A 25,132-nucleotide genomic window follows, 5' to 3' on the forward strand; every position below is an offset into this window, starting at 1 on the left:
TACATAAAAAACCCTAAAGACTCCACTCCAAAACTACTAGAACTAATATTGGAATTCAGCAAAGTTGTAGGATACAAAATTAACACCCAGAAATCTGTGGCTTTCCTATACACTAACAATGAACTAATAGAAAGAGAAATCAGGAAAACAATTCCATTCACAATAGCATCAAAAAGAATAAAATACCTAGGAATAAATCTAACCAAGGAAGTGAAAGACCTATACCCTGAAAACTACAAGACACTTTTAAGAGAAATTAAAGAGGTCACTAACAAATGGAAACCCATCCTATGCTCCTGGCTAGGAAGAATTAATATCGTCAAAATGACCATCCTGCCCAAAGCAATATAGAGATTCTATGCAATCCCTATCAAATTACCAACAGCATTCTTCAATGAACTGGAACAAATAGTTCAAAAATTCATATGGAACCACCAAAGACCCCGAATAGCCAAAGCAATCCTGAGAAGGAAGAATAAAGTGGGTGGATCTCACTCCCGAACTTCAAGCTCTACTATAAAAGCCACAGTAATCGAAACAATTTGGCACTGACACAAGAACAGAGCCACAGACCAATGGAACAGATTAGAGACTCCAGACATTAACCCAAACATATATGGTCAATTAATATATGATAAAGGAGCCATGGACATACAATGGGGAAATGACAGTCTCTTCAACAGATGGTGCTGGCAAAGCTAGACAGCTACATGTAAGAGAATGAAACTGGATCACTGTCTCACCCCATACACAAAAGTAAGCTCCAAATGGATCAAAGACCTGAATGTAAGTCATGAAACCATAAAACTCTTAGAAAAAAACATAGGCAAAAATCTCATGGACATAAACATGACTGATTTCTTCATGAACATATCTCCCTGAGCAAGGGAAACAAAGGCAAAAATGACCAAGTGGGAGTATATCAAGCTAAAAAGCTTCTGTACAGCAAAGGACACCATCAATAGAACAAAAAGGTATCCTACAGTATGGGAGAACACATTCATAAATGACAGCTCCGACAAAGGATTAACATCCAAAATATATAAAGAGCTCACAAGCCTCAACAAACAAAAAGCAAATAATCCAATTAAAAAATGGGCAGAAGAGTTGAATAGACGGTTCTCTAAAGAAGAAATCCAGATGGCTAACAGGCACATGAAAAGATGCTCCACATCACTAATCATCAGAGAAATGCAAATTAAAACCACAATGAGATATCACCTCACACCAGTAAGGATCGCCACCATCCAGAAGACAAAAGACAAACAACAAAAAATGTTGGTGAGGTTGTGGAGAAAGGGAACCCTCCTACACTGCTGGTTGGAATGTAAATTAGTTCAACCATTGTGGAAAGCAGTATGGAGGTTCCTCAAAAGCTCAAAATAGAAATACCATTTGACCCAGGAATTCCACTTCTAGGAATTTACCCTAAGAATGCAGCACTCCAGTTTGAAAAAGACAGATGCACCCCTGTGTTTATCGCTGCACTATTTACAGTAGCCAAGATATGGAAGCAACCTAAATGTCCATCAGTAGATGAATGGATAAAGAAGATGTGGTACATATACACAATGTTATATTACTCAGCCATAAGAAAAAAACAGATCCTACCATTTGCAACAACATGGATGGAGCTAGAGGGTATTATGCTCAGTGAAATAAGCCAGGAGGAGAAAGACAAGTACCAAATGATTTCACTCATATGTGGAGTATAAGACCAAAAGAAAACTGAAGGAACAAAACAGCAGCAGAATCACAGAACCCAAGAATGGACTAAGAGTTACCAGAGGGAAAGGGACTGGGGAGGATGGGTGGGAAGGGAGGGATAAGGGCGGGGAAAAAGAAGAGGGCATTATGATTAGCATGTATAGTGCGTGGGGGGCACAGGGAGGGCTGTGCAACACAGAGAAGACAAGTAGTGATTTTACAGCATCTTACTATGCAGATGGACAGTGGCTGTGAAGGGGTATGTGGGGAGGGACTTTTTGAAGGGGGGAGCCTAGTAAACATAATGTTCTTCATGTAATTGTAGATTAATGATACCAAAATTTTTTAAAAGTGACTAAAGATTAGGAAGTTTACATTCCTGCCCCTCCCAGGACTCTGAAACAGGGGGATGTCCTGCTGAAAAGGGGCTCCATACCACAAGAGACAAGCTAGGCCTTCCCCTTGGCAGCTTCTCACTAGGATGCAGCCTGGAGAGATAGGAGCTTAAACTCCCAGAGGAGGTAAAATGGATGGAAGACCCTGCGGAAGACGACTGGTCCCTCTAGAGAAATAGGAGGCACAAGACACCATGGGAATGCGAAGGAGATCTACCCTCTACTGCTGACCACCCTCAAAGCAATAAAGACAGAAAAGGCAAGAAGGTCCAGAAGGAAGTAAAGTTCTCATCTGGAGGAGGAGATGCATTATCTCTCTTACCCTGAGGCCCAATCTCTCTTTAAGGAGCTAGCCCAGGAATCAAATGAAAAATGGGCTGCAAGGCTGTATAGAATGTACCTGATAAGGAGTAAGCTCCACCCAGCAGGGGCTGAAATTAAACAATTGTATGCCAATTTATGGGATGGATAAATGAGTCCCTACCAATGAATCCTGCACAACTGGTGGGGAATGTGGAAAGGACTCCCAGAGGATGCTTTGGACATGTGTCCATATATATACCTTCCTTGTTGATGTGGATCTTAGAGCTTGGAGGGTTGCCCATCCTACATGAGGCCTTATAACCAGCTGGGTGACTGTCAATGGAAAACACTAGCTGAGGCTAAAGATCTCCATCAGTTGGGGATGCTGGAGTGGGCTTACCAGGTAACAGACAGCATGCGGCATGATGACTTGGCAAGCAGGAGGAGGCTGAATTGAGACCTGAATCCACACAGTTGTTTCTCATGGATGCTCCTGACAAATACAAGTCTGCTCTACTGGCAAAGATGGCTAATGCTAAAATGATTCAAAAGCCATACCCGCCCTAGATTTAATAGAAACTCATTGTGGATAAAATGAGAGTTCCTGTGGCCAGGATTCTCACCTGGCCATGGTTGACTAGCTCACTGCACACCTGTGGGCAATACATGGCTGTTGACTCTATAAAAAGACCTCTGCCCTGTGCTCTGGGCACGACATGGTGGCACGGATGCAAGGCTGCAGGAGAGCAGAGCAGAGACTGGAGTGGTGGCAGCGCTGAGGGCAGAGGCCCAGAGGACGGCTGTGCAGGACGACTATGCAGAGAGACCCAGAGGACGGCTGTACGGGATGACTGGGCAGAGGCCCAGAGAATGGCTGTGTGGGATGACTGTGCAGGACAGCTGTGCAGACAGAGAGGCCCAGAGGGTGGCTGTGTGGACAGAGGGTCCCAGAGGCAGAGACTGGCTTGCTGCATGCAGACTTGCTCTGAGTGAGTGGGATTCTAATGACTGACCTGCCACCTGGAAATAAAGTTGGGTATAACCCTTTCACCCCAAAGAGTGTTCTGTTGTCAATTTTCTTTGGTCACATTGAATCCATAGCGAACTTGCCCAGGGCTGAATTAATAAACACGTTGTTTTTCTTGTGAAACCTTCATAAGAGTGTATATCAATGATAACTTAATAAAAAAATGCAAAAAAAATACAAATAGAACACCTTGGTAAAACTGAAAGTTCACTTCATAGCTGTGCCTCTGATTTACCACTGAGAAGTCATCATTCAAAAGAGAGAAGCAATATTATTCATACTTATTACCTGATTAGAAGAAAATGAAAAAAAAAAACCCAATACCACTTACAGTATATCAAAAATGTGAAATACTTAGGGATACACTTGACAAAGGATGTGAAAGACCTGTACACTGAAAATTACAAAATATTGCTGAGAGAAACTAAATAAGATCTAAACAAATGGAGCGGTATACTTTGTTCATGGATTGATAGAGTCAATTGTTGAATGTCAATTCTCCCCAAGTTTATCTATACATCTAATGTGATCTGAATCATAATTCCAGCACAATTTTGATAGAAACTGAGAAGATAATTCTAACATTCATATAGAAATGCAAAGGATCTAGACTAGCCAAAACAATGTTTTAAAAAAAGTTGAAATGCTTAACACTACCTGACACAAGAATTAATATAAAGCTGTACTAATTGAGACCATATGGTATTGGTGTAAAGATCAAATTAGATAAATGGAACAAAGTAGACACTGCAGACATAAACCCACACATACATGGACAACTGATTTTTTTAAAGATGCAAAGGCAATGTGGTGGAAAAAGGATAGCCTTTTCAAAAAATGGTTCTGGAACAATTGGATAACCAAATGCAAAAGAATGTGCTTTTCTCATTCAAATTAACTCAAAAAGGATCATAGACCTATGTGTAAAACCTGAAAGTATAAAACTTCTAGAAGAAACCACAGGAAGAAATTTTTTTCACATCGGGTTATGCAAAGATTTTTTTCTTAGATTTGACAACAAAAGCACAATTCATAAAAGACAGAATTGATAAGTTAGATTTCATCAAAACTAAAAAAAAATTTTTTAAGGACACAGTTAAGATAATGAAAAAACAAGCCACAGACTGGGAGAAGTCTTTGCAAAAATATGCTCCTAATTATAGAAAAGACTCACAAAATTCAATAATAAGGAAATAACCCAATAAAAATGGGCAAACGACTTGAGCAGAAGATAAACAGGTAGCAAATAAATACATGAAAAGGTGCCCAACATCATTGTCATTAGGGAAATATCAATTTAAAACATAAAGACACACCAGTACATACTTACTAAGATGGCTAAAATTTAAATGACTGACCATAGCAGTGTTGGCATAGATCTGGAGGATCTGGAACTCTCATACTGCGAGTGGGAGTACAAAATGAGACAAACAATTTGGAAAACAGTTTGGTAATTTCTTTAAAATCTAATCATGCACCTACTATATGATTCAGCTATTCTACTCCTAGGCTTTTACCCAAAAGAAAGTATTTGTCCTTACAATGACTTATATAAGATTTGCATGGCAACTTTATTCATAATAGAAACTGAAAACAGCCTAAATGTTCATCCACAGGTGAATGAATAAACAATTTGGAGTATATCCATACAAGACAACATGAATGAATCTCAGAATAATTATACTGAGTGAAGAAAGCCATACAAATAAGGGTACATAGTGCATGTTTCTATTTATATAAAACTTTATAAAATCCAAACTAATCTTTAGTGACAGAAAATTGATCAGTGGTTGCTCAGATGTGTGAGCAAGGATGAGAGAGTGATAAATATGTTTACTATCTTGATTATGGTATATATTATGTGTGTGTATATTTGTGTATATACATATAGATATGTATATCTATAAATTTATCAAATTTTACACTTTCAATATGTACAGTTCATTGTATGTCAATTATATCTTAATAAAGCTGTTTTTAAAACATAAAACAGCAAAACATTAAAAAATGTCATAGATAACAACAGTCTGTATGGTCAATCATGCCAGAAATACACGCAAGAAAGTCCTAAGTTGTTGAATCGTAAAATTGGCAAATATATTTTTCTGATATACTCAACAGCAATGATTTGTCTTGAGGAAAATAATACCAACTCTCAAATCCTGAGTTCCCCACTCCTCTCAAGTGATATAATTGTGATTTGTGAAAAATTCCATTTTTATGTTGTACTTCAATATACAGTTTACTTTTTAAAAAAAGAAGTGGAAATGCACTATAGAGTGAAAGAATCTTGGGCACAATGAACAATATTCTTGAGGAATCATGAGAAACTCTCACAGCCACATAATGCTGGCCTTTTCATCCATCCATTCTGAAGTCAGAAGAAGGTCCACAGCATCCTGTGTCCCAGTGCAGGTACTGTCCTTACACAGGTGTTCGTCACTACCACCAGTGCAGAAAGTCTCACCTGTTCTCTTTGTGGGAAAGTGCTAAGCCCAGAGGCCTCCACTACCCTGGTTTCCCACACCACAGTCTGCAGCACCAATAGTCAGCACACAACTGTCCACAGACTTCCTGCTTGCAGATGTGTCTGTCATTTACACACGCTCTTTGCAGGTGCTGGGGTTTATGATCTCCTCCTGTGGAGTAGACTAGCCTTGTGTCGAAGGATCAGCAGACATGGCCTTCATTCCTTCCTCTACTATTTATTGACTCTGAATTTGGGCAAATCCTGCCCTCTAGGATCTACATCTGTGATATGGGGCAATAAGACCATCTATATAACATCCTCTGAGAGAGTTTAAGATTCCTTGTGACCCCAGAACAGAGCAAGCACAGAACTACCCTAAGTGCTTTATGAGTTCAACTTACAACAGCCCTGTGAGGGAGGAACAAATATTACCTCCTTTCACAAAAGAGAAAATGGAGAGTCAGGGATGCTGGGTGTCTCGCCCAAGGTCTCAGTACTCAGTTGTTGTAGCTGGGGAGTGAACTCAGGTCTGTCTGACTATAGAGCCCACATCCCTTCCTGTACTGCCAGGAAGTGCATCCCTTCCAGGCTGTACTGCCTTCCACCCAGTGTGGCCTCAGAGGTCGTTACTCTTTTCCAAAACCAGTAACCCCAGAACTCCAGAACAAGGTGTCTGACCTACTCCTGTAATAGACTGAATAATTTCTCCCAAAGGTACTAGGCCATAATCCCTGGAACTTGTAAATGCTACCTTATTTGGAAAATGGTTCTTTGCAAATATGATTAAGTTAAGGCTATTGAGTTGGGAGAGATTATCCTTGATTTCCTGGGTGAGCAACTACATGTATCCTTATAAGAAAGAACCATTACACTCAGTAAAATAAGCCAGGAGGAGAAAGACAAGTACCAAATGATTTCACTCATTTGTGAAATCATAACAACAAAGCAAAATTGAAAAAATAAAATAGTAGCAGACTCACAGACTCCAGGAAGGGACTGCGGTTACCAAAGGGAAGGGGTTAGGAAGAGTAGGTGGGGAGGGAGCGAGAATGGGATTAAGGGGCATTATAATTAGCACATACAATATAGGTAGGTTATGGGGAAGGCAGTACAGCACAGAAAAGACAAGTAATGACTCTATATCATCTTACTACACTAATGGACAGTGGTTGCAATGGGGTGTAGGGGGGACTTGATAATAGGGGTGAATATTGAAAACACAATGTTTCTTATGTGAAACCTTCATAAGATTGTATATCAATGATACCGTAATTAAAAAAAAAAAGACAGAGGCAGGCCAGGCCATTGCCGGGATCCCAGGAGCCAGAGGAGCTAAAGGAGGATGAGGGAGAAGCAGAAAGAAGCAGCCAAGAGTTGGAGTCACACCAGGAGCCCATGCCTGAGTTGGAGTCAAAGCTGCTTTTGCTAAAGCAGCAGCAACTAAAGAAGGTGAAAATATGCTGGTTATCTTGGGACCCTTTCTTTCCCGTATGTAATAGCTCTACCCATCAGGAAACTCTTTGCTGGTGGAGTTTGGAGAACAAACATGCAGCTTCCTGGGAAGGTAGTGGTGATCACTGGAGCCAAAGTGGTCACTGGCAAGGAGATGGCCAGAAAGCTCACCTGCAGAGGAGCCTGAGTACACCTTGCCTGCTGAGATGTACTGAAGAGGGAGATTTCTATCACTGAAATATGAGCTGATACAAAGAAGTCCCAGGTGCTGGTGCAGAAGCTGTCCCTGTCTGATACCAAATCCAACAGAGCCATTGCCGAAGGCTTTCTGGAAGAGAAGCAGCAGCTCTATATGCTGATCAACAATGTAGGTGCAATGATGTGTGCATATTCCAAGACAGCTGATGACTCCTAAACCCACCTGGGATCCAACCACCTGCGCCACTCCCTTTTCACCCTACTTACTCCTGGAGCAGCTGAAGGAGTCCACTCCTGAATGGATGGTGACCCTGTCATTGGTGGCCCACCATGCTGCCAAGATTTGCTTCCACAGCCTCCAAGGTGAGAAGTACTACAGCCAGGGTTTTGCTTCTTGACACAGCAAGCTGGCCAATGTGCTTTTTACATGGGAGCTGAACAAGGGGCTTCAAGGAGCAGGGATCATCTCTTATGCAATACACCCAGGCATCATCTTCTCCAAGCTGATCTGGAAGTCCTAGAAAGAATGTTGAGAAACCTGATAGAAAAATTCTAGATAGAATTGAACAGACTGTTGGTAGAGGTATAAACACTGAAGGTGCTTCTGATAAGATCTTAGCAGGAAGTGGGGAGTATGAAAAAGAAAACCCTTCCAAAAAAATAGAAGAGGAGGGAATACTTCCAAACTCATTTTATGAAGCCAACATTACCCTAATACAAAAACCAGGCAAAGACCCCACCAAAAAAGAAAATTACAGACAAATATCCCTGATGAAAGTAGATGCAAAAATACTCAATAAAATTTTACCAAACCGAATTCAAAAATATATCAAAAGGATCATACACCATGACCAAGTGGGATTCATCCCAGGGATGCAAGGATGGTACAACATTCGAAAATCCATCAACATCATCCACCACATCAACAAAAAGGACAAAAACCACATGATCATCTCCATAGATGCTGAAAAAGCATTTGACAAAATTCAACAACCATTCATGATAAAAATTCTCAGCAAAATGGGTATAGAGGGCAAGTACCTTAACATAATAAAGGCCATATATGATAAACCCACAGCCAACATCATACTGAACAGCGAGAAGCTGAAAGCTTTTCCTCTGAGATCGGGAACAAGACAGGGATGCCCACTCTCCCCACTGTTATGTAACATAGTACTGGAGGTCCTAGCCACGGCAATCAGACAAAACAAAGAAATACAAGGAATCCAGATTGGTAAAGAAGAAGTCAAACTGTCACTATTTGCAGATGACATGATATTGTACATAAAAAATCCTAAAGACTCCACTCAAAAACTACTAGAACTGATATCGGAATACAGAAAAGTTGTAGGATACAAAATTAACACACAGAAATGGGTGGCTTTCCTATACACTAACAATGAACCAATAGAAAGAGAAATCAGGAAAACAACTCCATTCACAATTGCATCAAAAAGAATAAAATACCTAGGAATAAACCTAACCAAGGAAGTGAAAGACCTATACCCTGAAAACTACAAGACACTCTGAAGAGAGATTAAAGGGGACACTAACAAATGGAAACTCATCCCATGCTCTTGGCTAGGAAGAATTAATATCATCAAAATGGCCATCCTGCCCAAAGCAATATACAGATTCGATGCCATCCCTATCAAATTACCAAAAGCATTCTTCAATGAACTGAAACAAATAGTTCAAAAATTCATATGGAAACACCAAAGACCCCGAATAGCCAAAGCAATCCTGAGAAAGAAGAATAAAGTGGGGTGGGGATCTCACACCCCAACTTCAATTTCTACTACAAAGCCATAGTAATCAAGACAATTTCGTACTGGCACAAGAACAGAGCCACAGACCAGTGGAACAGATTAGAGACTCCAGACATTAACCCAAACATATATGGTCAATTAATATATGATAAAGGAGCCATGGACATACAATGGGGAAATGACAGTCTATTCAATAGATGGTGCTGGCAAAACTGGACAGCTACATGTATGAGAATGAAACTGGACCATTGTCTAACCCCATATACAAAAGTAAACTCAAAATGGGTCAAAGTCCTGAATGTAAGTCATGAAACCATAAAACTCTTAGAAAAAAACATAGGCAAAAATCTCTTAGACATAAACATGAGTGACCTCTTCTTGAACATATCTCCCCGGGCAAGGAAAACAACAGCAAAAATGAACAAGTGCGACTATATTAAGCTGAAAAGCTTCTGTACAGCAAAAGACACCATCAATAAAACAAAAGGGTACCCTACAGAATGGGAGAATATATTTGTAAATGATAGATCCGATAAAGGCTTGGTATCCAAAATATATGAAGAGGTCACCCACCTCAACAAAAAAAACCAAATAATCCAATTAAAAAATGGGCAGAGGAACTGAACAGACAGTTCTCCAAAAAAGAAATTCAGATGGCCAATAGACACATGAAAAGATGCTCCACATCACTAGTTATCAGAGAAATGCAAATTAAAACCACAAAGAGATATCACCTCACACCAGTAAGGATGGCTACCATCCAAAAGACAAACAATAACCAATGTTGGCGAGGTTTTGGAGAAAGGGGAACCCTCCTACACTGCTGGTCAGAATGTAAATTGGTTCAACCATTGTGGAAAGCAGTATGGAGGTTCCTCAAAATGCTCAAAATAGACTTACCATCTGACCCAGGAATTCCGCTCCTAGGAATTTACCCTAAGAATGCAGCACTCCAGTTTGTAAAAGACAGATGCACCCCTATGTTTATCACAGCACTTTTTACAATAGCCAAGAATTGGAAGCAACCTAAGTGTCCATCAGTAGATGAATGGATAAAGAAGATGTGGTACATATACACAATGGAATATTATTCAGCCATAAGAAGAAAACAAATCCTACCATTTGCAACAACAGGGGTGGAGCTGGAGGGTATCATGCTCAGTGAAATAAGCCAAGCGGAGAAAGAGAAATACCAAATGATTTCACTCATCTGTGGAGTATAAGAACAAAGGAAAAACTGAAGGAACAAAACAGCAGCAGAATCACAGAACCCAAGAATGGACTAACAGGTACCAACGGGAAAGGGACTGGGGAGGATGGGTGGGTAGGGAGGAATAAGGGGGGGAAGAGGAAAGGGGGTATTATGACTAGCATGCATAATGTGGGGGGTGGGAGAAAAGGGAGGGCTGTGCAACACAGAGAAGACAAGTAGTGATTCTACAATATTTTGCTATGCTGATGGACAGTCACCGAAATGTGGTTTGTGGGGGGGACTTGGTGTAGGGGAGAGCCTAGTAAACATAATATTCTTCATGTAATTGTAGATTAATGATAACAAAAAAAGAGAAAGTAAAAGGGGATTACTCCCTGATAGGATAAAACTAACTGCAAATCAACGATTAATGCATGCTTTACATATCCTTGATTTTGATCTTTTAAAGGGTGTCAGATGATCAGCTATGAAGTACATCTTTCTGATAATATTCCTTTCTTTTCAAATAAAAGCAGTTCCTGTGTGGTGATCTCCAATAGGTTCTTCACAATGGTATAAATGTCATATCAAAGTGTGGGAAAGGGGTTGTTTGTGTTTATACAGTGGATCAAAGCCTAATTTGGCTACCCAGAAAACGAATTAAGATACAATATGAAGAAGAACTTCCAACATCAACATTCTCTGGAAGAGTCATTCCAGAAGATGATCATCAAAAAACTTCAACAAAGATCCTGGCGCTGTTGCAGTTGTAGCTGCATTCATCCCACCGGTTCCTGGACTTGCCAGTGGAATGAAGAAGGAGATATCTAAGCTGGCCTGTGCATACAGTAAAACAACAAATTTGACCGGATCTATACTGTCGGAACTCAACCAAGAATTAGGAGAAGTGCAAGTTGCAGTGCTCCAAAATCATGCGACTATAGACTACCTATTGTTAAAAGAACATATGGGATGTGAACAGTTCCCAGAAATGTGTTGTTTTAATTTATCTGATTTTTCTCAAACTATTCAAATCCAGTTAGACAATATCCATCATATCATTGATAAGTTTTCACAAATGCCTAGGGTACCTAACTGGTTTTGTTGGTTTCACTGGATATGGCTGGTAATTGTAGGTCTGCTTTGGTTATTTATCTGTATTCCTATTCTGTTAATGTGTGTACGCAATTTAATTAGTAGTTTGTTAAAACTTATACATGCTTATGTTACTCTACAAGAAGATATGTCAAAGAAATAATCAATCTTCCCATGTTTTCTTCCATCTGCTACTTCTACAGCTTTTCTTCTTCCTTCCTAATTACAACCCTTAAGTAGAATTCATGCCTCATATCGAAAATTACTGAGTATCATAATTCTTCCAAGTAGTAAAGATACCTCAAGACAAATGCTGGGCATAGAAGCCACAGGGCATAAGTCTGCAAAGTAAAAAGCTAACCTTTTCAAAGGATATTGCTTCTCTCTCACTTACCAACTTTACATTTCCCTGTATGGTCCCGGAAGATGACTGGTTAGCCAGAGATGGGTAAGATTCCTCAAGGGAGGAACAACCTAAGACAGGCACAGTCGCAGGGGGGCCATCAGGTGAGAAATTGGGGATCAACAGAGGTGAGGCTTAGAACCTCACCCCCCGTTTTGAGAGAAATCTTCTGCATCCGTGGATGTTTTGTTGCCCTTGTCTAGCTTGGATTAATACTTAGTCTATAGGCACAGACCTGATCATCTACATTAGCCCTCTTACAGCACTAGACTATGTTTTCTAACTTTATCTTGCATCTACCTACCACTTCAGCATTTTATTTAAAATAATAATAATAATAAGGGAGAAATGTGGGATTCACATATAAATGAAGTATAAAAATCAAACGAATAATCATATCTGACTTGATTATTTGTAGTTCATCATGCGTGATCAAAACTGAAAGTTTCTGTGATATGACTGCCCTTGCACTGTTCACCATGTAAGAACTTAATCACTATGTAAGAACTTGTTCACCATGTAAGAACTTGTTCATTATGCTTCAGAAGATTGGAGACTGTTGAGAATTAGGCTTGGGGTTGATTAATGATTGTGCATTGAGTCCCCTATACAGAATTTTATTGTTGTTAACAACCATTTGATCAATAAATATGAGAGATGCCATCTCAAAAAAAATATATAGTCAAATACTTTTCCAAAGTGGTTGTACTAGTTTACACTCGCACATTATTGTATGAGGGTTACTCTTTCTAATTTTGTTAATTTCAGTCATCCTGGCACATATGTAGAAATATCTCATAGTGTTCTTCCTCAAACTATATTTTAATATTTCAAACTACCGTAAAATTAAAAAATAATGAAATTTTTTAAAAAAAGAAAAGGAAACCCTATGTCATCTTAGAAAATACATATTATTTATTTTATAGTTGAAAGGTTGTCCCACTTTATCTCCTTCACCTAATTTGCCCATCTTCCCACTCCCCTCCCTTCTGGCAGTCACTAATTTGTTCTCAATATTTAAGAGTCTACTTCTGTTTTGCTTTGTTTGTTCTTTTTTTGTTTTGCTTTTTAGATTGTATATATAAGTGGAGTCATACATATTATTTGTATTTCTCTAACTTCTTTCACTTAACATAATACCTCTAAGTCCAACCATGTTGTCACAAATGGCAAGATTTTATTCTTTTTAATGGCTGAATAATATTCCATTGTGTATATATACTATATCTTTTTTATCAATTCATCTTTCAGTGGACACTTAGGATGTTTCCATATCTTGTATTATAAATAATGCTGCAGTGAACATAGAGGTGCATATATCTTTTTGAATTACTGTTTCTGTTTTCTTTGGGTAAATATCATGAAGTTGAATTACTTGGTCATACAGTATATTTCTAATTTTTTGAAGTCCCTCCATACTGCTTTCCATAGTGTCTGCAACAATTTACATTCCCGCCAACAGTGCATAAGAGTTCCCATTTCTTCACATCCTCATCAACACTTGTTATTTCTTGTCTTTATGATAATAGCCATTCTGACAAGCATTATTTTCATTTCCCTGATGATTCGTGATGTTGAGCATCTTTTCATATGTATGTTGACCATCTGTATGGCTCCTTTGGAAAAATGTCTATCTGGGTCCTCTACCCATTTTTAACTGGATTATTCATTTATTTGGTGTTGAGTTGTATGAATTCTCTCCATATTTTGGATTCAACCCCCTATTGTATATATCATTTGTAAATATCTTCTCCCATTTAGTAGATTGCTTGTTCATTTTGATAATGGTTTCCTTTGCTGTGCAAAACCTTTTTAGTTTGATGTAGTCCTGATTATTTTTTCCTTTGTTGCACTTACTTGAGGAGACAGATCCAAAAAAAATATTGCTAAGACCTGTCCAATAGTTTACTGCCTATATTTTCTTCTAGAAATTTTATTGTTCCAAGTCTTACATTTAGGTCTTTAATCCATTTTGAATTATTTTTGTACATGGTGTAAGAAAGCATTTTCATTCTTTTCCATAAAGCTGTTCAGTTTTCCCAACACCATTTATTGAAGAGAATGTCTTATCCCCATTGTATATTCTTGCCTCCTTTGCCATTGAATAACTGACCATTATGAGCATGGATGTTATCAATATACATATTTCTGTATATTGATGTTGTATCCTGCAACTTTACTAAATTCGTTTCTTAGTTCTAATAGTTTTTGGGTGGAGTCTTTAGGGTTTTCTGTTTATAGTATGTCGCCTGAAAATAGTGATATTTTTACTTCTTCCTTTTCAACTTTGGATGCCTTTCCTTTCTTTTTCTTGTCTGATTCGTGTGGCTAGGACTTCCAGTAGTATGTTGAATAAAAGTGGTGAGAGTGGGCATCCTTGTCTTATTTCTGACCTTAGAGTAAAGGCTTTCAGTTTTTCACCACTGAGTCTGATGTTAGCTGTGGGTTTGTCATGTACAGCCTTTATTATGTTGAGGTATGTACCTGCTTTGTTGAGTTTGTATTGTGAACAGATGCTGAATTTTGCCAAATGCCTTTTCTACATCTATTGAGATGATCATATGATTTTTAACTTTCATTTTGTTAAAGTGGTGTAGCATTTTGATTGATTTGCAGATATCAAAACATCCTTGCATCCCTGGAATAAACCCAACTTGGTTGTGGTGAATGGTCCTCTTAATGTATTTTTTAATTCAGTTTGCTAATATTTTGTTAATGGTTTGTAAATCTATGTTCATCAGGGATATTGGCATATAATTTTATTTTTTGTGGTGTTTTTATCTGGTTTTGGTATCAGAGTTGCCTGATATCAGCTAGGCTTATAGAATGAGTTTGGAAGCATTCCTTCCTCTTCAGTTTTTTGGGATAGTTTGAGAAGGATACATATTAACTCTTCTTTAAATATTTGGTAGAATTCACCCATGAAGCCAACTAGTTCTGGACTTTTGTTTATTGGGAGTTTTTAAATTACTGATTCAGTTTCATTCCTAGTAATCAGTCTGTTGAGATTTTCTATTTCTTCCTGATTCAATCTTGGAAGATTATATGTTTCTAGGACTTTATCCATTTCTTCTAGGTCATTCAATCTGTTGACATATCAGTTCTCATAATCCCAAGTGCTACAGCAAAACCATAAGCTAGTCCAAAGAACAAAGGAGTGAATGCTCTTTCATAGAAGAGAGAGCTGAATTGGGAAGGCTGCTCTAAGCAAAAAGTCCATTTGAGTAAGTCGAGTTCAATGTATCATGACTTCTTTTGGCTGAGTTATAACAGTCTCTCAGTGGCAGGGCTGTTGCCAGGGGAGGCAGAAACCTTCCTTCCTCCTGCTGGGTAGTAAAGTAGCTAAAATAGTATGGCTTACAAGGTGTCCCTCTCTTGAGGTAAGGTCTGCAATCCATGAGGAGTGGTGGGTGTGTGAATCCACTGGTTTTCCTTTATTAATTTTCATATAACCAATCAACAGATATTTGAAGCAATATAGAAGAGTGACTCAAAACACAGAGCTTGGACTTAGTTCAACTTGGATGTGAATTCCAGCTCTGCCACCCACTGATTGTATAACATCGATCAGGTTGCTTAACTCTCTGGGCCTCAGTCTCAACATCTGTACAATGGGGATGATAACAGTAGTGAACTCAAGGGGAAATTGCGAAAACTAAATGGGATGATGCACATAAAACGCTTTGTGCTGGGCACAAGGGACATTGCCCTGTCCCAGGCCTAAGAGACCTCTCTGTCACTCTGAGAGGAGCAACTTAGAAGAGTTCAAGGTTGTAGATGGAAAGCCCAGGGAGTAATGGGGACTCACTGGAGGCACTGATGGTGAAAGTAAGAAACACTTCTTGGGGAAAGTGACTTCTAAGCCCCATGAGGGACACAGCAAGCCCTAATTACATGGACACAATACTATTGTTGTAAATACTAGTATTAAGGGGTAAAACATGTTCCTGGTTATTGGGGTCTTCTAGAAAAAGCAGGTTATCAAAAAAAACATGTATCAAAAATTGTTTTTTTTAAAAAAGTTAAAGGTGACTTCCCTCCCTCTCCAGGTTTGCACATGGTATAAGACCAGTCCACAGCCACCACCTCGGCCACTGATGCTGCCAACACAGCCTCCAGCACCTTGATCCCCCAATCCCTGCCATGGCCAAGAAACTCCCCACAGCCACCTACTACACCAAAGATAATATCTACTGCCCTATCAGGAGGTGCTAAAAACACCCATGCAGACTGCTGCCTGGCAACACGTTTTCAGTAGAAAATGTTTCCTGACTGCAATGAGAGAAAACAGAATACTTTGTCCCATCTGTCATGGAAATGTAACTAGAAGACAGAGAGCATGTTCTGAATGGACCTTAAACTTTGAAGATATCATGAGGAACTTTACCATATGTAAGTCTGGGGAGAGGAAATCCCAGGGTAATATACCTATAAAAACCGAAATCAGTCAAAGGGAGAAATAAAGTTTAACCCGTTTATTGCTTACAAATGGCAGTCCAGCACCATCTATCTCCCCTGCTCCAGAAGGAAGCAAGCCAGCAAGCAAGCCAGCCCCTCCCCTTAAACTCTCAGGTTCAGACACGCCCTCAGTTGCCCAGGTAATTACCCACTGATATGGAGATGAACTTCTCTCCATTCCTGAGGATATGCAAATGCACTAAAGCCAGGCGAGAGATTCTGGAAATACTGCAATTTTACCCACAGCCCACCCATCCAGAAATCTTGCCTTATAATCTACTCATTCCCCTTCTTCCACAGTGGTCCCAGGGAAATAAAACTGGAGCATTGTGACCAGACTAATGACATAACAATAGCAACAGCAACAAAATCATTACAATCCTCAAGACGGATGATTCAGCTAGGTTCAAAGTCTTATGCAGATTAAGTCCATAGCTCATCCATTCCATAGGCAGGCAGTAGCTGAGGGTTCAGAGGAATCATCACGTGGCAGCTGCAGCCAGGGGGTGTATTCAGGCCACAAGGACTGTAGAAGAAAACAACCTTAAGGGTGATAAGATACATGTTTTAATGACACCAGCATAGGCAAATCTTGTCCATCAGGTAGGACACATACAAGAGAGTGGTCCTGTGATAAAAGAGTAGCAGGAATGGGATCTCATCCTGGTCTAGTATACCAGACTTTCACCCACCTCCTTGTGGGAGTTACAGATGGGTCGATATATAGGGCCACGGGTGGTACATGCACTGGCCATAAAGATAAAACAAACTTCCCGGCAAGATGTTCTTACCTCCTGGATGTTTTGGGTACATTACCATGACCTTTGCGGGCCATTCAGCTGTTACTCCAGGAATACACATGAGGCCAGTTTCCAGGCCTTTCCCCCAAGGTGCCAGAAGGGCCAGCCATCACTGGTCCATGTGTCGAAATGTCCAGGGCCAGGTCCATTCAACAGTGTCTCCAAGACGTAATGCAGTAGGGGCTGGCAGCAGGATGTTGCTCTGCTGGCCATATACTGGTTTCAATAACTCTTCTTTGGTTTGAATGTACAATTGTATAGGAGAGGCAGCAAGGTGTGTGAGCATATCCACAGAGCTCAAAGCTCCTTTATGTGGCTTCTCATTCAAATGCTGCAGCACTGTCCATAGGCAAACTGACCAACCCCTTAGACAATTGGTGTCCGACTTCAGGCCAGATTTCAACAAATTGTTTTACCTCTCTATCATGCCTGCCATGGTAGGATTATATGGTTCATGAAATTCCCACTTTATTCCTAATTGCTGTACCCATTGTTGTAACGCATGTCCAGTGAAGTGGGTGCCTTGATTGCTCTCAATCACCTGCAGCCGGCCATAGGATGCAAAGAGATGCTCCAGGCCCTGCTTGGTGGTTTGCTGTTCTGCACGATATGCAGAAAAAGCAACCAGTAGTCCAGTGGCCATGTCCACACATGTCATGGCATACTGATACCTTCTGATATGGGCAAAGACACAATATAGCCTATTTGCCACCTGACAAGGGGTATTGCCCCCTTACTATTGTCCCATGTTGCTGTGGAACTTGGTGTAAGTCCCTCTTAGGGCACACAAGGCACTCCTTCCAGCCTCTGCTGACTTCTTCAAAGGTCAATGACAAGCACCACCTACAAGCTACAGCCCACATTGTCTTTTGTCCCACGTGCAACAAACGTTGGTGTAGCCATTGGGCCACATCAGAGCAGGCTTTCCTTCTAGCCAGCACACCTAGGCCACCGTGTCTGCTTCATCATTCCCTGGGGATGCCAAAGGCAAATGGCCAGTCACATGAAATATAGCAACAGCCTTAGTCTGACCAGAGGACCATTGGTCTTGCCACAACTCTAGCCCCCAAAGGTGACCAACCATCCAGTTGGCATACCATGTTGGTAGCCACAGGATCAATAGACAGCCCAGCTGTCAGTGCAGACAACTATGGGGGAAGGCTCCTGGGTGATCAGGAGCCATACTGCCCATAACTCAGCCCATTGGCTGCCCTTCCTCTCTCCATCCTCCATCCATATTGTCTCAGTCTTAGGATGGAAAGTCACAGCCCTCCACTTCGGGGGCTGCCCCCGACTGGTGCCATCTGTGTACCAAGCATCTTCAGGAAAAGGGGCTTTTCCCCCCGATAAGGAGTCTCGGCTACCAATGGCTTAAAAGCAAGTTCTTCCTGCTTCTCACTGGTATAGGTCACTGGCCCCAATAAGTGTTGGAGTTCTCCATTTAAGGGGCTAGTAGAGAGGGTGCTGTACTGCTGTAAATACGTGCCCCACTTGGCCACTGTAGGTGTCTGTGCCATGCCACTCCATGGCCTTTGGGTCCAGTCTCGCACCCACCCCGCGATGGGATAGGTGGTTATTACCTTGGTCAGACCTGTTCCAGTGATGGGCTCCGTAGCCAGGTGGTGTGGTACACCGCAGCCAGTTGCTTCTCTGTCAAGGTGTACCAGACCTCTGCTCCTTTCCATAGCTGGGACTAGAATCCAATAGGTTGGCATGTCCGTTCAAGGCACTGCAAAAGACCCCATCCATAACCATCTTCAGTTACATGAACATCTAGCTCACAGGGCCTTGATGAGTACATTACACTCAAGGTCTGTACAGCCTTGACTGCCCACTTGGCAGCAGTAAAAGCAGCTGCACATGTCTCATCCCAGTCCCACCTGATGCCCTTTTGTACCAACCAGTATAAGGGCTTCAGAATTTGTGCCAAGTGTGGGATAAACACTCTCCAGTAGCCCAAAAGACCCCATAACTCTTGTAATACTGCCACAGTGGTAGAGGTGGGGAAATCCTGGACCTTGTCTATAACTGCTTCAGGAACAACTTTAGTTTTACCCAACCAGACAACCCCCAAGAATTTCACAGACAATCCAGGTCCCTGAACCTTGGTGCTGTTCACAGCCCATCCTTTTTCCTGTAGACATTGCAACAGTCTAGGAACTGCCGCTTCTAAATCTGAAAGAAAATCAGACATGAGCATAATGTCATCAATGTACTGATACAACCACACTGTTTACGGTTTCTTCCATGTGGTCAAGTCCTGGCCTACAAGTCCATGACAGATGGTGGGACTGTGGAGGTACCCTTGTGGAAGGACAGTGAATGTCCACTGCCAGCCTTCCCATGTGAAGGCAAACTCTCCCTGGCTTACCTGTGCTATGTCAGTAGAGAAGAAAGCATTAGCAAGGTCTACTACATAATGATACATTCCCAGCTCCTGGCTGAGCATGTGCAAAATGTCTGCTATAGAGGAGACAGCAGCATGCAAAGGGGGTGTGCCTTTATTCAATTTCCTATAGTCTACAGTCATACGCCAGGAGCCATCTGGCTTTCTCACTGGCCGCACTGGGGAATTAAAAGGACTGAGTGGGCTTTATGCTGCCCACCCTCTCCAATTCCTGTAGAGTTTCTCCAATTTCCTTGTGCCCTCAAGCAATTGATACTGCTTAGTATTTGTCACCTGCTGAGGTACAGGCAGAGCTACAGGTGGGTGCTTAGCATGTCCCCTCAGAACTGTCTTTACCACATGTACTCTCAGTCTGAACTCACCTGCAGTGGTCTGTAACCACAGGCCCTGCAGGATATCTATCCCCAAAATATATTCAGGGGTGGGAGACATGTACACAGTATACTCCTTTGGGGGTAAACACCCTATCCCCAATGGGATTTGGGCTTTCTTCACTCTAATTGCCTTACCCCCATAGCCATCTATCACAGCAGGGGTCCCGGGAAAATGCTCAGGGTTGCTATTAGTCAGAGAACATTCAGCTCTTGGGTCCACCAGCACCAGGACACGTTGCACATTTATGGGGAACCAATGAATTGATCATTCTACATGTGGCCTCCAGTCCCCACCTCATCCCTCAAGATGGGGACCTTCAGCTCCCCTCAGTCGAACCACAATGTCCAATCGTCGTCCTGTGGGGCGAGGGCCCAGGAGGAGCCTGAGTACTCTCCTGCAAGAAGTCTTGTGGGGACACGGGCCAGGCATTAGTCCTCTAAACCAAAAACAGTTTGATTTTGGAATATTTGTGAATCTTCAGCTAGCTAGATGAGGAAATCTAATATCTGAAGGTGCCACCTTTAAGGGGAAAACTGTATGATGTCACCATTTCAATAACTTGATGTGTATATTACTAATAATAATTCAGTCTCAAAAACCATTTAACATTCTTAAGTTACTAGAGAAGCCCTAGTAAGATCTAGGAAAAACCCCACATATCTGAGGAAGTTGGACACTAAGGGCAAGTATTTGAGATGATGGCCTGCCTCATGTATACCATATATTTAAACAAATGCGCAGCAGAGGATAGGAAGATATATGCTGACATAACAGTGAATATCTGGGCATGCGTGCTACATGGCCTATGGAACCTGGAATGATCATTTCTGGCAGAGGGCAACAATGTTTCAAGTGGGAAAATCAGTCTTCACCCATTTTGAGAAGACATTCCTGTCCCTGGAGCCTGTACTAATAGACCCCCACGCCTGTCTCACTTGCCCCACCTAGTTTCCTAACTTCTGATTGGCCAGATCAAATTCACTTAACTGTTCTTATTGGTCAATTTTCCTCGTGCCATGGAATTATGGGATTGGTCTCGTCGTGCAGTGCTCTTTCACCACGGCTTCGTTTTTGAGGTAGGTTCTCTTTGGAAGACCTCTTGGACGGTTGGGGCAGGGAGGTCGAAAATCTGGGAACCTCAATGGCTCGCTCAGGCAGTGGGGTCCTTGCTGTGCTTTCTGACATCCTCAGGATCCTTAGGATTAAGAGGTGATACAAAGCCTTTCTAGGCAGTCCCCATCCGGCAGAAATAAAAATAAAACTATCTTCTTTCGGTCTGTGTGACTCCCTAATTGCACTTCCTGAGGAAATCAAAACTTCCCTCAGCCAGAAACCCCCAAAATAATCAGACACCCCTAGATTTCCTCAACCAGATATAATAATCTCTGCCTGAGGGAGTTCTTTATTGCCTTCTGTGGGACAAAACAGGAATCTTCTTAGACTCAGAGACCCTGAAATTTCCTCTCCCTAAAAGATTCTCAAGGCCGCCAGCTTAGCACCAGGTTGTTGTACTGAAACTCACCCCGCTGCACCCACCCCACCATGCCCGGTGCCCCCACCCTGCTGCACCCCCCTCCCCAACCACACTGCGCACCCCTCCCCCATCCCACCACACCCACCCTCCCCCCACACTGCATTCCCACCCCACCCTCCCCCACCCCTCATCCCAGCCCTCCACATCCACACCCCCGCCACCCCACCCCACACCCCCTACACCTCCACCACCCCTACCCCTGCCCATCTCGCCTTCCTGCCTCTCCCTGCCAACCTCCCCTCCACACCCCTCCTCAAGCCTCCTGTGCTCCCCTCCTCAACCTTCTCCCACTCCCCTCCTTCCACATCCCCCCTGCCCTCCTCCAACCTCAACCACTAGTAAAACTTTGCACTCATTTCACTGCTTCCCCAGTAAGGGTCTTTATATTTTTACTTCAGGGTCAGCCAAATTCCAGGCAAACTACGAGCAACAGAAACTGGCCCCCCATCAAAGGCTTAAGGCTTCTTTGCTCATGTCCTCAGAAAACCTGACATTCTTCATACTTCCCCCAGAGACCTCCAGCCCCCTGTTGTCATATGACTTCCCCCCATGTCCTCACTCAGACAGATAAACCCAGGATGGAGAAAAGTAGAACCTAATATGAGGTGACTGACTCAGTGTGGCCTTCCCTTAGTGCTTTCTGCCTTCACAGGACATTTGGTCTTGTGGCCCGAGAGACCAAGATCCTTTCAAGATCAGACCATTCTTGGTGCCATGAACAGAGGCAGCTCTTTGCAAAGGCCCCCAGGGATATCCAGAAATAAAAATCCCAGGTGAGGTGATCTGGAGGAGGCAGAGGAGTGGCCCAGGGGAAAGTATAGAGTGGCTAGATTTCTAAGGAGGTGAAGTCAGGAGCACTGGGGACAAGAAGCAGGGTGACAGGGAGATCTGGAACCTCAGGAGCTTCCCATAATTACTCTGTCCTCACCTATCATCCCTGGAGTCAACAGGTTTGCAGCCTTGCACTGCATTTGGTGAATCTCAGTCCTTTCTAGAAGGTGAGAGAACATCCACCAGCATTAAGCACCTACTTTCCACTAAGGGAAGAGGTTAGGGAATGTTCCCCATGTTCTCTAGGTTTGCCATGACATCAACCAGGAGGGATTATTATCCCCAGTTTACAGATCCAACACACATCCTTTGGTGAAGGAAGAGGCCCCAGCTGAAGGTCAGACATGTTTAGCTGAGTTACTGCTGGAATCTATTTATTTTTCTCTTCTAGGGCTTCAGGGATATTTCCAAATACTTCTCTAAGGAAGAGTGGTCAAAGCTAAGATACTCGGAGAAAATCACCTGTTTATATATGAAGAGAAACTATGACGCCATGATTGGTCTAGATAACATGAAGTTTTGGGGACCAGACAAGCCTGGGAACACATGACCATCCCTCAGTCCCTTTACATGCCTTGGCTTCTTCCTAGGCTGCAGGAAGTGCTCCACACCTTCCTCCTGTGCAGGGAGAAATCCTGGGGCAGCTTTGGAGCACTCTGCTCTTTTATATCCCATGCAGAGCTGAGGGCCGGGAGTGGCCAGAGATGCTCAGACCCAGATCCTGCCCCGTTCTCTCCTGTTGGCCCTTGTTCAGCTCCCCCCACTGATGAACTTTACTGTCCCTGATGCCTCCCAGAATCCCACACTGCATTCCTCCTCTCAGGTTGCTCATAATGAACAAACATTTTTCTTCTTTCTAGGTCTCAGGGCCCCCCTGCCACCTTTCATGTGTCCTAAAAACGAGACCACAGAACCCTGTGGATATGATTCGGATAAAGATCAGGACTTGCAGAATGAAGGTAAGTAGACAGGAAGGGCCTGGAAATGGTCTCCTGAAGCCTGACTGCTTTGGGGTCCAGCTGCTTGGGAAAGATTCTTAGGAGTCTGTTCCCTCAAAAGCATCATGGCTAAATGAAAAAAGTTGGGTGCAGAAGGTTAAGTACAGCCAGAGGCCATTCATATGAAATCCCCAAACATGCAAAACAAGAGCATGTATTTTTATGGATAACAAGTAAATGGTAAATATACAAAAACCTGAATGAGAATAAAACCCATCATATTCAGGATAGGAGAAAGAGGGAAGGTATTGGTGAGGATTGCACAGTGATGGCTTCAGCTGTGACTTGTTTATAGCATGTTGTTATATTTTGAATAAAGATCTCAGAGCCATTTGAAGCAGTTGTGGGATGATGTTAAGATCCAACTAGACTCAGTGATTAATGTATTATATAAGAACAGATAGCTATTCTCCTCTTTTTACCAAAACCAAATAGTCTTCTCACACCTAATTGAACCTGATTCTATGTGTTGAGTGTGGGAAAGAGTTTAAGAGAGGAATCCTCCCCACATTGAGCTTTCCGACTTACCAGTGAGCAGAGGCAACAGGATGAAAAAAATGATGCATTCTAGAAATCTTTGTGCATTTGAGCAGTGTGTGTGCAGTAATATAAAGGGGACGGGATGTGTTTGCTTGCTCCTTTGCCTTGACAGCAATATTGTAAGAAGACAGGGTCAGAATGTTCAAACTGTCTCCAATAGACCAGTGACTCTCCAGCTACACATGGCAGATTCCATAAGCTGCCAAAATCACTGTGAGAGGACCAAAACCCAGTGCTTGAGTTTCTATAAAATTTTTGACATTAAAGGAGTGTCTTTGTACTGGAAACATTTCAGAGCCACTGGACTAAATCATCCATGGTTCATCATATACTTAAGACCCTCAATGAGGTATAATTGGCATACTACAAAATTCACCTGCTTTAACTGGACAGTGATTTTTAGTTGCCACACATCTTTAAGTGAATACAAGTAGAATTCTCAACAAATCAATTTAATTTTGGGGGGAAAAAAAGTAAGAAATATATAATGGATACAATGAGGTGCTGATTGGGTTTAGCTCACATTTTGTAAACCATCAGAAGGAAAATTGTGAATCAATGTTGCAAATGAATGCATTATATAAATAACATTATTAAAGATTTTTCAGAAGCCAGTCTCAAAATATAGTTGACCCTTGAACTTCATGGGTCCACTTATACTGGACTTTTTTCAATAAACATATTGGAACAATTTTTGGAGATTTATGACAATTTGAAAATAATTTCCTTTCTCTAGCTTTATTGTAAGAATACAGTATGTAATACATATACAAAATATGTGTTAATCAACTGTTTATTTTATCAGTAAGGCTTCCAGGCAACAGCAGGTTATTAGTAGTTAAGTTTTTGGAGAGTCAAAAGTTATGCACAGATTTTCAACTTTGTGAGAGGTGAGTGTCCCTTACCCCATGTTGTTCAAGGCTTAACTGTAACTCTTTGACGATGAGTGGACTCCTAACCCTCTGCTGAAGAATTCTCTGATATTACAGGAGTGACTCTGGAGTTTGGGAATATTTACCAACAAAGAAAAATTCTGCTTTGTCACCTATTTTTAGATGAACCTCCTGAGGGGGCTTCCAATGTACAAGAGATACAGAATCTGAAGGTGAGTAACTCAAAAATCTAAAGGACCCGAGATCCTTCCTCCTTTAATGGATGTGAATATTGGTAAGAGTGGG

General features: G+C 41.7%; 1 long non-coding RNA gene and 1 pseudogene across 1 annotated transcript; one reads left to right on the top strand and one right to left on the bottom strand.

Annotated features, from left to right (window-relative positions):
* The first annotated feature begins 7,359 nt into the window (after positions 1 to 7,359).
* LOC118917236 (retinol dehydrogenase 12-like) lies at positions 7,360 to 8,073 on the top strand (annotated as a pseudogene).
* Positions 8,074 to 16,471: 8,398 nt separating this feature from the next.
* LOC130681881 (uncharacterized) lies at positions 16,472 to 21,026 on the bottom strand. Its single transcript, XR_008995112.1, has 2 exons — positions 18,850 to 21,026; positions 16,472 to 17,471 (listed from the first exon to the last, which is right to left on the bottom strand). It is a non-coding gene; the product is annotated as an uncharacterized LOC130681881 (long non-coding RNA).
* Positions 21,027 to 25,132: the final 4,106 nt, after the last annotated feature.

Source organism: Manis pentadactyla, chromosome X (genome assembly GCF_030020395.1).
Source record: "Manis pentadactyla isolate mManPen7 chromosome X, mManPen7.hap1, whole genome shotgun sequence".
NCBI lineage: Eukaryota > Metazoa > Chordata > Mammalia > Pholidota > Manidae > Manis > Manis pentadactyla.